The following is a 16,519-nucleotide window of genomic DNA, read 5'->3' as shown; positions in this document are numbered from 1 at the left end:
CCTCAGTAGTGGGAAACTTGGCTACTTTGGCATCTAATGCTACAAGAGATCTTAGTGGAGTGGAAATGATATCTACACCGGATCCTTTTCGGAAAAGCTGAAAACCTGGGACGTCACCACTCAGGGCAACATTACCCCTAGGTAGTCGAGATTCGTCGCGGGTCTCGAAACGGAATTTGGAAAGTCCCCGGACTGACAAAATTATCGACGCTGTAAAAGACAATTGTGGAAGATGGCAAATTATAACAGCGTTTATTTCATTGGGGGAACGCGTCAATGAACACTGTGAGTTCATTAAGGAGAGGCGGAATGTCCACTAAAATATCAGGGCTCTGATACGTGGTATTAAGTTTTCCCATATTAGCGCGGTGGAGGAGAAAAACGTTCAAGCGTCAGGTGGCAAAGTCACTCGGGAGATGTTGGTAACGCCTCCCCAACATAAGGTAGGTGAGAACTCGGCCAAAGTGAGTAGGGATGGAATAAGTGAATCCCTTGGTGTCCAACAAGCGGCAAAGAAGAAAAAGGTCTCTTCGTCGAAGAAAGCTCCTCTGTCTAAGCGTCATGTTGCAAAGTCACGCGGGAGACGCCTCCCCAACATAAGGTAGTTAAGTCCTTGAGGGTTTTACGTGAGCACCTGTCTTGCGACTTAATCCTACGGTCTTCTTAAGACACGGATTGATTTTGTGACTACAATCAAAGTCCCGTTGAGACAAGCAACAACGGTACCAGTCTATACTAAGTGCATGGCTTAGCATTCATACTGATGGATGCAAGACATACCTAAATCTCTACCGAATTAAAGAGTACGGCACCCGTGTTGAAACGCACACCACGCCGGGGCCCGAAGGTCTCGCCTCGCTTGAGCATAACCACAGCCCCCATGAAACTCCCACTAGGGGGCCTACCGCAAATAACTGAGCTGAACTCATATACAACGGGAGTTTACCCGAAGTATGAGTGTCCAGGAGCTATCCCGGTTCCCATGGTACCAGTATACCCCTGGTAAGGTTTTGTGGCCAATTACCACTTCAGATGATTCCCCGTGCAGACTCGGGTCTGATCGCCCTAATTAGGCCTTTGGAGCATTGGCACCACGGCCGGCAAACCAACGTGAGTACAGCGTCTCCCGGTGCCACTACTATGGAGGTTCTCCTCGACCACTTGGTTTTGGTTTGACCAACAGGGTTGCCGCCCCGTCTCCCGGGGCGACGGAACGAGAAGAAGAAGATTCGCCCGGAAATAATTATTATTCCCAAGAAAGGCGTAGGACGCGATATTCTTCGGAAAGTCAAAGCCGATCCGGAATTGGCAGACCTGGGCGGCAGTGTGAGTCGTATCAGGCGTACACAAAAGGGGGATTTGGTGCTGGAGCTAAACAAATCTAGCGAGAAGACAGTGGATAGTTTTCGCGGTCAGGTAGGTAAGGTGCTAGGCGAGCGGGAAAGCAACAGGTTGTAATCTAGTACAAAGACCTAGACGAGATCACATCATGAGAGGATATCTGTGCTGCGCTAAGAAAGCAATTCAACCTTAGCGACCTAGAAGACAGTGCCATCAAAAGGATGAAGAAGATATATGGAGGTACACAGACCGTTATTATTAGCTTGCCGGTGGAATCAGGAATTAAACCGATTACTGCGAGCAAGGTAAGAATAGGTTGCGTCGTGTTCCGACTTAGGGAGCAAGTATTTCTTAAGAGATGCTTCAGATACCTCGATTTCGGTCACATGTACTAGTGGTCATGATAGGTCGAGAACGTGCAGGAAGTGTTCAGAAGAGAGTTGGGGAGGAGATCCACGATGCATGTTATGCAAAGGGAAAAAGGGAGTGGACGACCGGAACGTTCCAACTGGTAGCAGGTGCCCGGCATATAGGAGGGACCTGAATTGTAGGATCAAATAAGGCTGATACAAATCAACCTCAACCATTGCTAGGCAGCTCAAGACCTGCTCTCGCAAACCATTCGAGAGTCGAATGTAGACGTGGCGGTAATATGTGAACCGTATCGAAATTACGTTGGTGCTACGTGAGTGAAAGACTCATCAGGAAATGCGGTGATACTGGAATGTGGACGGCAAGCCATCCAAGAAACGATGGCATTTCCAGGAGCAGACTTGGCAAGGGCAAAAGTTAACGGCGTCCATATCTACAGCTGTTAAGCTCTTCCTAGTGCAACATTAGCACAATATGACCAGACGCTAGACAGCTTAGTGTTGGGCGCTAGGGACCACAGCCCCAAAATCATTGCCGGCGATTTCAACGCGTGGGCCTTAGAGTGGGGAAGTCGAGCAATAAATACCAGGGGCCAAATCTTGCTTGAAACCTCAGCGGAGCTGGACATCATACTAGCCAACGTTGGATGCGTGCCTACCTTCAGAGGCAGAGGGCTAGGCTCAATCGTCGAGCTAGCCAACTTCAGTGCCTCGTTGGCGAGAGGGATGGTCTGAGATGTGAGTGAACACTACACCCACAGTGACCACCAGGCCATCTTTTTCGACATCAGGAACGGAGGGGGCGACAGTCGAGTGAGTAACAGAAGCGGAAAAACCAGGATCGCTGGATGGTCCATTGGAGCTTTCCAGGAAGAAACATTCCTGGCGGCTTTAGAAGGAGGTTACGACCCGAAGGCAACGGCGTTGAAAAAAGTGAGCCAGTTATGTCAACGGGTAATTGAGACATGCGACACTATAATGCCGCGATGTAGGCTTCACCGCAATAGGAAACCAAAGTACTGGTGGAACCAGGAAATCGCGCTATTGTGAGGATCGTGTTTGCGTGCGAGCAGGTTTTGCCAAAGGACCAGAGGGAAGTCAGAATATCGGCAGTCGAAGAAGGAATACCGCGATCATTAAGAGGGCAATACGGAAAAATAAGAGGAATTGCTGCAAGCAGTTGTGCCTTGTTGCAAATACGAACTCGTGGGGCGCTGCTTACAAGGTTGTAGTGAACAAGATTGGTGGGCAAAAATCAACCCTAGTGACGTACTCGCGACTCTTATTTAAAATAATCGCAATTCTTTTTCCACAACAGGAAGAAAGTGGACCTCAATAAACAGTGCAACACGACGTTTTCACAATCCCAGGGGTTACCGCGGACGAACTACAGGAAATCTGTGGACGAATTGGGAGTAATAAGGCTCCGGGATTGGATGGGATTCCGAACAAAGCTCTGAAATTGGCAGCTAAAATTAGGTCAGCATGGTTCATAAGTACGTTTGAATTGTGCATGGTGGAAGGAGTGTTTCCCACGCAGTAGAAAAGACAGAAGTTGGTTCTGCTACCGAAGTCCCAAAAACCACCCGCCGCACCTACTTCATATCGCCTCATCTGTCTTTTATTAGGTTGTTGCATATGAAGTGGCCGATTTGGCAATCAAGTGAAGTTAGTTGCGATTTTGCTGTATCAAACCACCACCAGTCGGTGCTGATGGTGTCGGATAATGAAGTATAAATACTCCTACATGTAATCAAGGAGTGATTTCAGTTTTGACCAGGAAGATTAACAGCGCCTTTGGAGCTGATACGGTAATCGAACGAACCACACGGCAGTGGTTCGAAAAATTCCGGTCAGGCGACGTAAACCTTCAAAGTGAGCCACATGGACATCCAGGACTGTCGATTGATAACGACGAGCTGCGTGTGCTAGGCGAATCCGACACACGTAAGTCTGTGAGAGACATTGTAGAAAAACTGGGCGTACACTATTCGATAGTTTCCCGGCACTTCCAATAACTTGGAAAGAAGAAAAAGCTCGACAAATGGGTACCGCAAGCCCTTACGGAACAAAACATGGCGCGTTGAATGAACATTTGCAGTTCATTACTCTCGCGCAACAGAAGCAACCCCTTTTTGCACAGAATAGTCACATGTGGTTATATTTATAGTTATACGACAATCGTCGCCGATCAGCACAATGGCTAGATGCTGATGAGCCACCGAAGCATATGCCTCCATCCGAAGAAGGTGACGGTGACTGTTTGGTGGTTTACAGCTGGAGTTATTCACGATTCTTTTTTGGTACTTGGAGAAACGGTAAATGCACAGAAATACTGTGCCCAACTCGAGGAAATGCATCAAAAATTGAGTATTCAACGGCCGAGATTGGTCAACAGAGATGGCGTGATACTCCTTTATGTATCCAAAACAACGGTTCAAAAGTTGAACGAATTGAAGTATGAGACTCTGCCTCATCCACCATATCCACCGGACCTTTCGCCAACCGACTACCGGGCTGGGCGCAATCGAGGAAAATTGAAACTTTCCACGAGAATGCAAAATCGGCGGATTGCAACGGGCGATATCTCGTTCGAACCGGGAGGAACCCAGGTTCAGGAAATCTAAGAATTTTCACGGGAACGCGAGATATTGCGGAAAATCGGCAGCCAGAGGGACTGGGCAAAATTGAGGAAAATTGAACATTTCTACGAAAATTTCATAAGGTCCATTATTAGTGGAAGGGCAATGTGCACCTCGAGGCCAACAACATTCTCTACGAGGAGCAGAAGGGCTGCTGAGTTGCGTCAAGGAGTTATAAAGCGCAACTCATTATTGACTCGGTAGTTGTAGGACAAGCAACTAGAGACCAAAGAAACCTCTTTAGTTGCTATATCGATTATGCCAAGGCTTTCGATAGCGTCACGCATTCTTGGCTAATCGATGTCTTACATCTGCATCGCATTCATCCGAAACTAATAAAGTTTTTGGCGACAGTCATTGAAGGGTGGCATACCATCTTATCAGTGCGCACATTTGAGGGTGCTAATACCTCAGAGTCCATCCGTATCCGGAGGGGCATCTTCCAGGGGGATACGTTGAGCCCCTTTTGGTTTTGTATGGCACTGAATCCCCTTTCATGGGTACGTGATGCTAGAGGGCATGGTTTTGCAATAAAATATGGCCTACGTGCTAAGTGCGAACTGACACACTTGATGTACCTAGATGACATCAAGGTGTATGCTGCTACTGACGACCATCTTAGAGGTCTGTTGCGAATAGTTGACATGTTCAGCCGTGATAATCGGATAGAGTTTGGATTGGGAAAGTGTCGATTCCAAGCCATCTGCAAAGGTCATCACAAGCCGCATGCCGGACATAGCATTGGTGACCTCCACATCGAAGCTGTGACCGAGACAGACTTCTACAATTACCTAGGAATTTTGCAAGGAACCCATCCCGAGTTTGTGATCTGAAGGATGCCCTCGCTGTTCGAATTCCTGGGACGTGTAAAGCTGGTGCCGAAATCGCATCTCTCGGGGAAGAATAAAATAAGCGCGCTGAATGTATTCGCTATCATTTCACTGGCTTATGCATTCGGAATATTGTCGTGGACGAAAACCGATCTGGAAAACGTCCAGCGGCGGATAAGGACAACTATATTAGGAATATTAGGAAAGATTGAAAGCATCTCAGACCTTAGCATTGGATGGTTTTCCTAGAATGTTGAAGGAGTGGAACGTTTTAGATGTTACTAGTAGTGGTCATTCAGTATCGACCCAGAAATCGTTGCAATCTAAACAACTACAAAGACGGGGACCAAGCAAATGTCATTAGCTGAAATAGTGAAGTCTAGTTGCTCTCCAAAGGAAGGTAAAACACGTGGTCCCAATTTATTAAGCCTATGAACCTTAGTAGGAATTTGCTTTGAGCTAGAAAGGGTCTCATCTGAAAAAAACAGATGGCTTAAATACAGTTGAGATTCCATCTTATGATTTTCTTTGAAAGTTCCTTTAGTTTTTTAGCTTCTATTCTTGCTAATCTACCAGCGGTTTCCACTGGTCTAGGTATCGAAAAGAATAATTAGAAGTTTCGTGAGGTTGATATTTGTAAGTAGATTGGAGCAAGAAATAAATTTATGGGCTACAGTCAACTTTTGTCCGATTGAAGCAATATTGAATTATAGCTACTGGAATTCATCCCTTGGTGATTCATATGTGAACATTCAGTAAAAGGCATAAGGGCCGAGTGTCGATGTAGATGCATTTCGGTGCATTAATTAGTTGACTGAAGTTCAGTTCATCCTTTATGCAGGCACAACTGCAATTTTTAAGTGACAAGTACACACCAGAACAAATAAAAGAAGAAGTTCATTTCTCATGATCCCGAGGGATGAAACGTTTGGTCCTTGTTCCAGGTTGCACCTTTTTCACATGCAAACAACAAAAATCAGAGTTTCGTTGAAGTGGAAACAATCACAATTGCCACGTTTTCAACAACATTTTCAGCAGTTACTTCAGAGGCAAACAAGTGTGAACGAGCATTTCTCATTCGCCACTTGACAAAGAGACTTTTTTCCAATTTACTCCTTCCTGTGTACGGTTCCATCTGTAGATATGCTCGTATCTGGATATACACGTTATAAATCTAATTCTTGGTTGCATACTCGACTTTCCCGACTTTCCCGGGAACCATCTATTATATCACATGCCATATAATTGTACTTTTTGTTGTTAACTTGCAAATGTTTTTGCAGAGGTGGATGCAAAGAGAAATGGAATTCCGACAAAAGAGATATGATTCGTGCAATATTTGCACCTGTACATCCTTTTTTTCGATATGGACACGGTGAAAATAATGGTTTCACCTTCTTGCTGAAGGGTAGTTGCAGTGTTGAGTCCGGAGATTTGAAGGAGTCCTTCAGTGCATGCATGAACAACTTCAAAGTGCCAATTATGAACTCTCGCTTGATAGAACTGCACTTGACTGCGGCTATGGTCAGTGCGCTGAGATGTCATGGGATCTTTTTATTAAAATTTTCATGTCCTTTAGACGGAGATAAGGTATTCAAGCCCCATAAAAGGACACTAATGAAAAAGTTTGAATTTTAGTATATACAGAGAGCTGGGGGCTTCTAATGAATTACATCTGGATGAAAATGTCAGTCAGAAAAACTTGGGGTTTTGTGGACAATCTCTCGCAGTAATCTCTCTTTCTCCCTAATTCAACCTGAAAGACTAGACTGCACGCATCCTCAAGGAGTTCAGGAAAACTCCTTTTCGTTAGAACTGTTTTCATAACTTTCTTTTCCATTATCATATTTTCGACTCCTCGAACATCAGCTTAACTTTCTCTGGAAGAACTCGTCCTTGCTCATGTTGAAAACGTTTAATAACGTTCACCTTTTCTTTTCAAACGCTTTCATCTTTTTTAACGTTCACCTTTTACCAAGTCATTTAACAGTTTTCTGTTCTGATCCAAAAGCTTTTTCTAGTCCCCATTGATCTATAGTATGATAGTTGTCGACTGATCGCCCTAAACCAAGAATCAAGTTTTTTCCGACAAAGAGTGGAGTTCTTGAGCGTAATCGCAAAAAGGCCAGGCTACCATTTCAGTACCCGCCTGCTTAGGCGAAGTGCATTTAATTGTGCATGAGCATTGAAGTATATATTGCATTTTTAAAATGATAAAGATTTCATGATTATTTTTGTTTCAAAGTATACAATTGTATATTGTACCCTAGGATTCAGGGTTGCGGGAATTATACAGTTGAAAGGTTTTGAGTAAAATTTATTGGGTAGCTTTACTTATGATATAGTGATTTGAAATAAAGACAAAAAGAATTTGATTTCTTAACTTTGTGGGATCAGGAAGAGATATAAGGAATCAGAAGTGAAATTATGAAAAGGGAAAAATGCTATTTGCTACGAAAAAGGGAATTTAGGAACTCCAATGGCAAAGATGACCGTATAGTACTAGAGGGCAGTTAGGTCGAACTTGCTCGAGGAAAGAGAGTTGAGTACCACGGATACTAAAGGGAGGTTTTCCAGCAAATTTTAAAAATGTAGTAATACACTATTATCAACTTTGTTAGATTGGTTTGAACATCGAAGTCGATGGTAAACGACTAAAAGGCAGGCCTAAACAACGGTGGCTTGATACGCTGGATGGGGATTTAAAAGCCTCGAGATTGCACCCAGATCAGGCATTCGATAGAGCCAAATGGCGCAACCGATCACGACGAGCTAACCCCGCTTGTGAACGGGACAAAGGCTGAAGAAAAAGAATATCAACTTTGTTAGATTAAATATTGGAGTGGGATGAATTTCGAGGCTTAGATTTTTTTTCTTGAAATTTTCGGGGCGGGCCGTTTCTCTGAATGAGTTTTGTCTCATTTTCATTCTTCACTTTTTGGTCTTTCACTTTACGGCCAATGTCACAACTGTCAACTCTTTCTTTTCCACATAATCTTTTTGTATGTTTGGAGAGCTCCCTTTAAGTCAATATAAAACCATGCCATTCACTATAAGGCTGCGATTGTCAGACAAACACAGAGCTGGAACACAGGGCTGGCTAGTGCCAACATTTGATAGGGATGAATTCAAAGAAGTGCTTTTAGGAGGCCATAATCTCGGAGGAATTTTCAGAAAATAAAAATGTGCATACCGAAATATTGAGTAAGGCAGTAAAACTTTTGGAGAGATCACGATGTTGGCGAGCTGCGGGCTGCGGGCTTTTCAGCATGAAGACTCTGATAGTGAGTTAGAGGGAGGCCTGATTCTGGCTAGATTTTGTATTAGAGCATGCTTGAGCAAGTCATATCGACGAAAAAGCATACAGCAGTGTAAAATTTTACGGATGAATCCATGGGGCGCAGTATACCGGGTGTTATGAAGAAGTTAAAGAGCGAATAATATAGCTGAGGTATCCACATCTTCTTCTCAATACAATAACGAGCAAGGAATAATAAAATAATTGTTGGAGTAGGTTTAAGCAGGCGATACGAACCAACAAGTGTGAATGCCTTAAAAAACTGAAGCAGATTTGAATATTCGGGGAACCTGGTATTGATTTGTTAAGGATCATTTGAAACAATGAACACTACAGGTGACTTATCCGCATATTCTTCTAAATATACCTTCAGAAAAGGAATGACAAAACGTTGAAAGTAAGTCTGGATGTTGCCACACTACGTGCATTGACTAAGACTAAGACTGTCTGCCTGTCTGTCATATAAACACAGGCCTGTGCGGCGTTGCCAGATTTCCCATCAGGCGCGTCCCTTCGTGCGGATAGGGGAATGCTCGGTGGATGCCTATGAACATACATTTGAATGCATTTGGAGGTATTTGTGCATGGGGATGTTCATGTGTAGGTCAGGTAGGATGAAGAAATACACCCATCCGTGGACAAAAATGGTTATGAGAACCACACCCACAGCAAGAAACCAATATGGAGGAAGAAAGGAGAGTAAAAGTTACGATGCAGGGGCTCGGTAACCCAGTACCGGCGGCTCCCCGTCGTCGATATCCCTCGAGTGCAATGTATCGGTGGTATATTACTTGACCAGTGTTGCGTCTAATACGGTAAGTAGTCTGGAGAAAAAGGCATATAAAAGGACTATATCACTCCCGAGAATGCCTGTTCAAAAGGTACGGAAAAAATATTCACAGACTGAGCATTCGCCAGCGCATAGTGAGGTGACAACACATGGTCAGGAGATCTTGCAGGAACTAGTGCCTTATCCATTTAGAAGAAGCTCGGTGATCCTGCGATCTCTCTCGAAGTCAACGTCACTGCAGGATGGAAATCAAGAACTCCCGGCAAATTGATGAATGCGGAAGTATAGAGGGTTCTCTCCCAGACAGAGAAACAGGAGGGAATTCATAAGGGACTATGGTTTGGGACAGTTGAAGTACGAACACCAGGAGCCATATTTTGCTCGAGATTTTTGCGGAGCTGGACTTGGTGCTTGCAAACATCAACTTTGAGGGGCAAACTCGGGGCAATGGTCGATTTGACATATGTGAGTAGCATATTAAATAGGAGGACAGTCTGGTTCATTAAGGAGCACTATACTCATAGCGAGCACTAGGCAATTTTCTTCCAAATCGAAAATGGGTTATGCAACGAGGTGCGCGAGGCGGTCTACCGATTGGTGGAACAAAAAATCGTGGAGTTGCGGACAGTTAGAGGAAGCTTAGTTTTCGAAGGGAAACGGGAAGTATAAGCAAACCTTCGAGGAAAGCTTAAGTAGGCTATACGGACCAGCAAGCAAGAATGCTTCAAGGAACTTTGCGCGGCGACAACCAAAAACCCCTGGGGAACAGCGTACAGGGTTGTTATTAAAAATATAAGAGGACGAACACCAAACTGGCGTGCCCGCATCTTCTTCTCGACATAATGATGGCGCTGTTCCCCATTCATAAAGGAGAGGCAAAAAATATAAACAAGCGTTGAACGTCTTCATCATGCTTGCGGTAACTGAGGAGATTTGCCGGAGAATCGGTGATAATAAGACTCTTAGTTTGGATACCCAATTCCCAATAGAGCCCTTAAACTGCCCGATCATCAGGGTCATTTACAATAGACTTCTCGTACTTCCCCCCTGGTTTTCATCAAGTTCATCCAACGATCGACGCGGTAGAAGTTGTTTTGAAGCTGATTCGTGACGCGATGTTGTCTATTAAACGTTGTCCCGTCATAACATTGGAAGTCCAAAATGCATACAATCCAATCACGTGAGTGTGGATAAAAATCTCATTAGCTAAAACGGGTGCTTTTCGTTATTTGACTAAGTTCCTCGGAAGTTACCCTTCGGAAAGGCCATGGATGAGGGACCTAAGCAGTATACTGTGACAGCAGGAGTACTACAGGGCTTAGTGTTGGGTCCTTTCCTGTACCGCGAAACAACCTGAGAGATGTTCAGGTGTACGCCAGTGAAACTATCAGTGCCATAAAAGTGGGGCTGGAGATGGTTGACCTTGACCTTGTGGAACAAAAGACGGAGGCGGTCTTGACTATCAACGGTAGGAAGAGGAATACGATTGTTGTTTGTGTCGGCGGTCACATCTTCACTTCAAAATAGGTGATCAAATAGCCGGGGGTGATGATTCACGTGAAGATCAATTTCAAGGCACGCCTGGACTATGCCAGTGCCGATGGACACTCTGGGAAGTGAGACACGTTGCCTGTACTAGAAAAGGAGAATGAATCTACCTGAAAAGAATACAGAATATCGAAAGAGGGAATCGCTGGAAAAGTGGCAAAAATGGCGGGATGACACGCAGATGGGTCACTGGACTCACGCTTTGATTCTCCGTATTGAGGAGAAGATTCAGCGACGACACGGCGAGATAAACTACCACCTGACTTAAGTTGTGTCAGGGCACGGTGGTTACATGCAGTATCTGCACTGATTCAGGTTGGATGAATCACCCTTTTGTCCTGAATGTGGCCGCAAACCAGAGGATCCGGAGCATGTCATGCATAAGCCCTCAGAACAGCGCCGGGGAAATGCTGAAGTCGAAGGTAAACTGGGGCGCGGTGAATTCCGCCATTAAAAGTATACGGGCGGAACTTGCAGAAGCGGAGCGCGTAAGGAAGGTTCGAAAAGCGAAAGACTAGGTCGCTTAAAGCGCAGTCCTCCCGCGAAGTAACGCTTTGCGGCTGTCCTGTGGAGAAGGAAGAAGAAGAGACTGGTGGTAGTTTTAATGGGTGAATCGGAGATACTATTCCAATCTGGTGCGGCGGCCAACAACACGTGAGCTAAATGAAATACAAAAAAAGGCGGCCCGACCGCGCGCCTGGAGCGTAAAACTTCGGACCCGAGTCCCACGATCGAAAAAGTGTCTTCGTAAGATTTCCACCTCCATCCATAAAAATATATTAAAAGGAGCAGACGGACAGATATTGAACCGATTTTAATAAAAAAAGGGAGGTGGTAGACAGAGAGAGAGGGAGAGAGAGTAATTTACTAGACTCTAATTTGATTTCCCAGAAGAGCAAGATGATGATCTCCACCAAGTGTTAAGTCGTAGACGTTCAAAATGTGTTTATTTCGCTTAACTGGATTGGTGAATTGAAAGTTCATCGGCAAAAAGAACTTTCCCTAGTTTCTTCCCTAGAACTTTCCCTCGCTAAACTGAGTGAGAGTTATCCTTTCAAAAGGACATTTTATACGAGCTAACGCAGCTACGAGGTGTCTAAAGAGTACACTGTGTCGGCAGGAGTCCTATAGTGTCAGAAGCTATTTGATACAATGGGAACCAGGACGATTGGGATACCTTGAGAGAGAAATCTTGGCAGATATGCTTTCGTCGACTTGTGGAAGTTTCTTGCTGGTTACAATTAAGCTTATGTCGCGAGTGGGGCACCTTGTGTACTTAATGTGCAGATGTGCGCTTTATAAGTTGAACTTTTAATGGGTAAACCACCATCCTGAGTCACCGGAGACGATGAGGAGGGAAAAGCCAAAACCTAAAAAAAAGATGTCCAAATTGACCGTTAAGTTTCGCTCGTAATATTGAAGCTTCATCAAAGCGTGCTATTGACCCGTGTTTGCACGTTTCTGCTGCTAGCCAGGCTCGGGTTTGTGGGGGGTTTCACAAAAATTCGCGTGTATTGAAAAATACTCAAACATGGGGGTTGCGTGCACCTATCGAACTGAACAACACGCCTGACCGCGCGCGTGGAGCCGTAAGACTTCGGACCCGAGTACCGCGATCGAAAGGGAGGATTCACAACAGATTACATGTTTTGTAAGACGTGTGCTCTCAGGTTCCCGGCCTGCCTTGATATCGTGAGGCCATTATATTGTAGGATGCCCTTTAATGGCACCCAACATGGGGCCGAAGTTTTACGTCTTTTTTTTAAGGTTTTGTGTCAACACAAAAGCTTATTAAAATCGGTTTACCATCTGTCTGTCTGCCTTTTTTTTTTTTTTTTTTTTGAGGAGGTGGAAATCTTCAAAAGACACTGGTCTGGACACACCAGCGTGTGGGATTTTTACCCACTAATACCACCCCCGACTCCCTCCCTGCCCCGCGGAACCACCATAAGGTATTACATCACGGGGCGGAGTCAGCTCACTCTAGCTTAATCCCACTTCTTCTATACGCGGCGCACGTGACCGCGTTTTTCTCCTTTCCTCTGCCTTTCGCAATTTATCTTGGATTGATGCGATCATGGAGTTGACCGCATCCCAATTCTCTTGATGTGCTAGCATTTTCGGCACCAGATTTTCTGGTACCAGCACCTCTCCTAGAGTCTCCTCTAGGTTCCTCCTTTCTTCCACAAATCTCGGACAGTGGAAGAATACATGCTGTGGGTCCTCTGGGACTCCATCGCAATTTGGACAGTCGGGTGAGGTCTCCAATTTAAACCTATGAAGGTATTGGAGATATCCTCCATGTCCCGTGAGAAACTGGGTGAGATTATAATTAATCTCACCTTGTCGTCTCTCCAACCACTCCTTGATGGCAGGAATGAGCCTGTAAGTCCACCGACCCTTTCCCGAGCGTTCCCACCGCTCTTGCCATCTATTTATGGATCTCTCCCTCTCAGCATTCTTCGTCTGCAATAAGGGAGAGATTGGCTTCGCATGGTATATATTCGCCATCTCATCTGCCAAGATGTCAATGGGCATCATTCCAGAGATGACGAATGCTGCATCATCTGAGACAGTCCTGGAGGCAGAGCATACCCTCAGAGCTGTCCTCCTGTAGACTGCATTCAGTTTGTTAGTGTTAACTGACATCCGCAACGCCTCGCTCCAAACTGGGGTCGCATAGAGCATGATTGAGGTCACCACCCTGGCTATAAGCAATCTAGAGGTATGCCGTGGCCCTCCCACGTTCGGCATCATCCTGGCCAGGGCCATACTGGCAGTGGATGATTTATCACAAACATACTGTGCGTGTTGCTTATAGCTGAGCTTCCTGTCTATCACCACCCCCAAGTATTTGATGGTCGGCTTGGAAGTGATGATATGATTCCCGACTCTAACACAGGCGTAATTTCTCTTCCGGCGCTTCGTGATGAGGACCGCTTCCGTTTTTTCCTCCGCAAGCGTCAGACCAGAGCTCTCCAACCAGCATTTGACAGCACTGATTGCCTCGCTTGAGTATAACTCAGCATCTTCGAGATGCTTTGCGACAACAACCAGTGCAATGTCGTCAGCGTAACCCACCACTGTGGCTTCCTCCGGAAGGGGAAGATTAAGTACATCGTTGTATATGATTTTCCACAGTAGTGGGCCCAATACGGAGCCCTGCGGGACACCCGTGGAAACGACGTACTCCTGCGGTCCGTCATCAGTGTCGTACCAGAGCCTCCTTTCAGTTAAATAACTATCGACAATTGCGGCGAGGTAGGCGGGAATACCAACCTTCGCTAGGGATTTCCGGATTAGATTCCAATTGGCCGAATTGAATGCATTTTTCACGTCCAGGGTTACTACCACGCAATATTTGCTGGTACTACCCTTTCCGTGGATTGCATCTTCGGTCAAGCCAGTAACCAATTTGATGGCATCAATGGTTGATCTGGCTTTACGGAATCCATACTGCCGATCTGAAAGGCCGCCTTGGCTCTCAACTACTGGGAGTAATCTATTATAGATTACCCGCTTTAGCATTTTCCCCACCGTGTCCAAAAGACATATGGGTCGGTATGAGGATGGTTCACCTGGTGGTTTACCAGGCTTAGGCAGAAGCACCAACTTCTGCCGCTTCCATACCGCTGGAAATATTCCCTCGGACATGCACGCTTCGAACAACTTAGCAAACATGTCCGGCCTGGATTTCACGGCAAGCTTAAGGGCCTTATTCGGTACTCCGTCCAGACCCGGTGCTTTATTATCTCCTATTCTGCCGCAGATCTCCAAGAGCTCGTCTCTGGTGACTGGCGGGATTGCCGTCACATTCAGAGGTGGTTGGAATGTGTCGGTGTTCTCCTCTTGCTGGGGGAATAACCCCTGGATGATTTTCAACAAGAGGGCGGGGCACGTGATCTGCGGAGACGAACGGCCTCTAAATCGTCCCATCACGATTCCATAAGCTCTCCCCCACGGATTTATGTCCGCTTCTGAGCAGAGCTCCCTAAAGCATTTCCTCTTGCTTCGCTGGATGGCGAGCTTGAGGGTTTTGCGGGCTGCCTTGTAGGCGCACTCTTTCTGCCCTTGATCGACTCTACCTACCGCCCTCTGAGCCGCTCTTCTGTCTGTCTGTCTGTCTGTCCGTCTGTCTGTCTGTCTGTCTGTCTGTCTGTCTGTCTGTCTGTCTGTCCGTCACACGCATTTTTCTCGGAGACGGTTATAGCGATTGACACCAAATTTGGTAGAAAGATGGGAACTGTGAACGCTCACACATACAGTGAGTTACATCCTTTTACGTTGAATTTAAGGGGGGGGGGGTCCCCATACATGCAAAAGGGGGGTGTAAAATTTTTTTTCATCAAATATAGTCATGTGGGGTATCAAATTAAAGGTCTCGATTAGTACTTTTTGAAGCCGGTCTTAGTTTTGACATTTCTTGGAAACGTGGGTAGTGCGGGGGGTGGAAAGTGATCATTTCTTTAAGGGGGCCATTCTCAGAAACTACCAAACCGAAAAATCTGAAAAAAATCAGGAGGCTGCCACTATATGGTGCCTTGACTCCGAAATACCTTTCATACCGATATCTGTTCAAAGAAAGTTAATAATAGTATATTACTATAATTTTTTGTAGTTGGCTGGAAACCCCCCTTAAATTCATCCTAGCGGCACGAAATTCTGCAGTGATGTAGGCTATAATGTAGAGCATGATCATACCAAGTTTGATGGAAATCGCACTATTACTAACAAATTTATAATACGTCGAAGTTGTTGCTTCTTTGAAAATTGAGGACTATCAATGTCAATATCACTCGAAAGTGGACATATGCATATATTACGTGCTACGTACTAAGAAATACACAAAACCTTTCGTACCTGAAGCGTCCAGCTTCCGGTTTCCCGACTTGTTATTTTAACCTGGGATTGAAGCTGGAAAATTTCTAGAAAGCCAACTGCCAAATAACATTTTTATTTTCATGATTCTCTGCGTGACTATTCAATTAATGAAAGGGAGTTTTATATACGATGGTTTGCCCCCTCTTTTGTTTGAAAGTTAACCCCTCAAAAGATGGGATTATGTGGGTAATTCCGGTGTGACGTACTGCTTCTCTGTAAGCGGAAAAGCTGCCATGAAGCGCCCTGGAAGGGGGGTTTAAGGATAATACAAAAGTGTGAAAATAATAAGGGGCAAGCAGAAAAACAAATATCTATGATTCAACCCAGATTCGAACCAGGGACACGAGACTGAGAGACTGACGTTCAATCACTTTGACCATTGCACTGTCCACCGTCGACAATGAAGCATAAAAGTTCAAAACGATTTTTCGTCGAAAAGTTCAGCACTAAAAATTGGTAACCAAAACTAGTATACTTCATCAGAATATCATACTTTAATTAAACCAGCTTCCCAGTAGCAAGAATATTTGATACAGAAAAGCATGGCAGATTTCTACGAACGACTCCTGAAAAAAAAAGGAATAAAATGGAAACTAAAAGGAAATGAGTTTGCATATAAACAGACTAAGGGGAGAATACCTGCAGTAGTAATTGTGTTTGAATAAAAATGAGTTAGTGGAAAGCATGTTTTAAATTGAAATACCAACTCCAGGGATTGCTGCTTGTAATAAATAACAGAGCAGCAATGTATGCGGCAGATAAATAAAAAGTTTTTAGGGGAGAAATGCTACGTACGTACCTGAGGAAGACATTTTTTG

The sequence above is a fragment of the Hermetia illucens genome, chromosome 2 (assembly GCF_905115235.1).
Source record: "Hermetia illucens chromosome 2, iHerIll2.2.curated.20191125, whole genome shotgun sequence".
Classification (NCBI taxonomy): domain Eukaryota; kingdom Metazoa; phylum Arthropoda; class Insecta; order Diptera; family Stratiomyidae; genus Hermetia; species Hermetia illucens.
Note: the sequence above shows the minus strand (reverse complement) of the source record.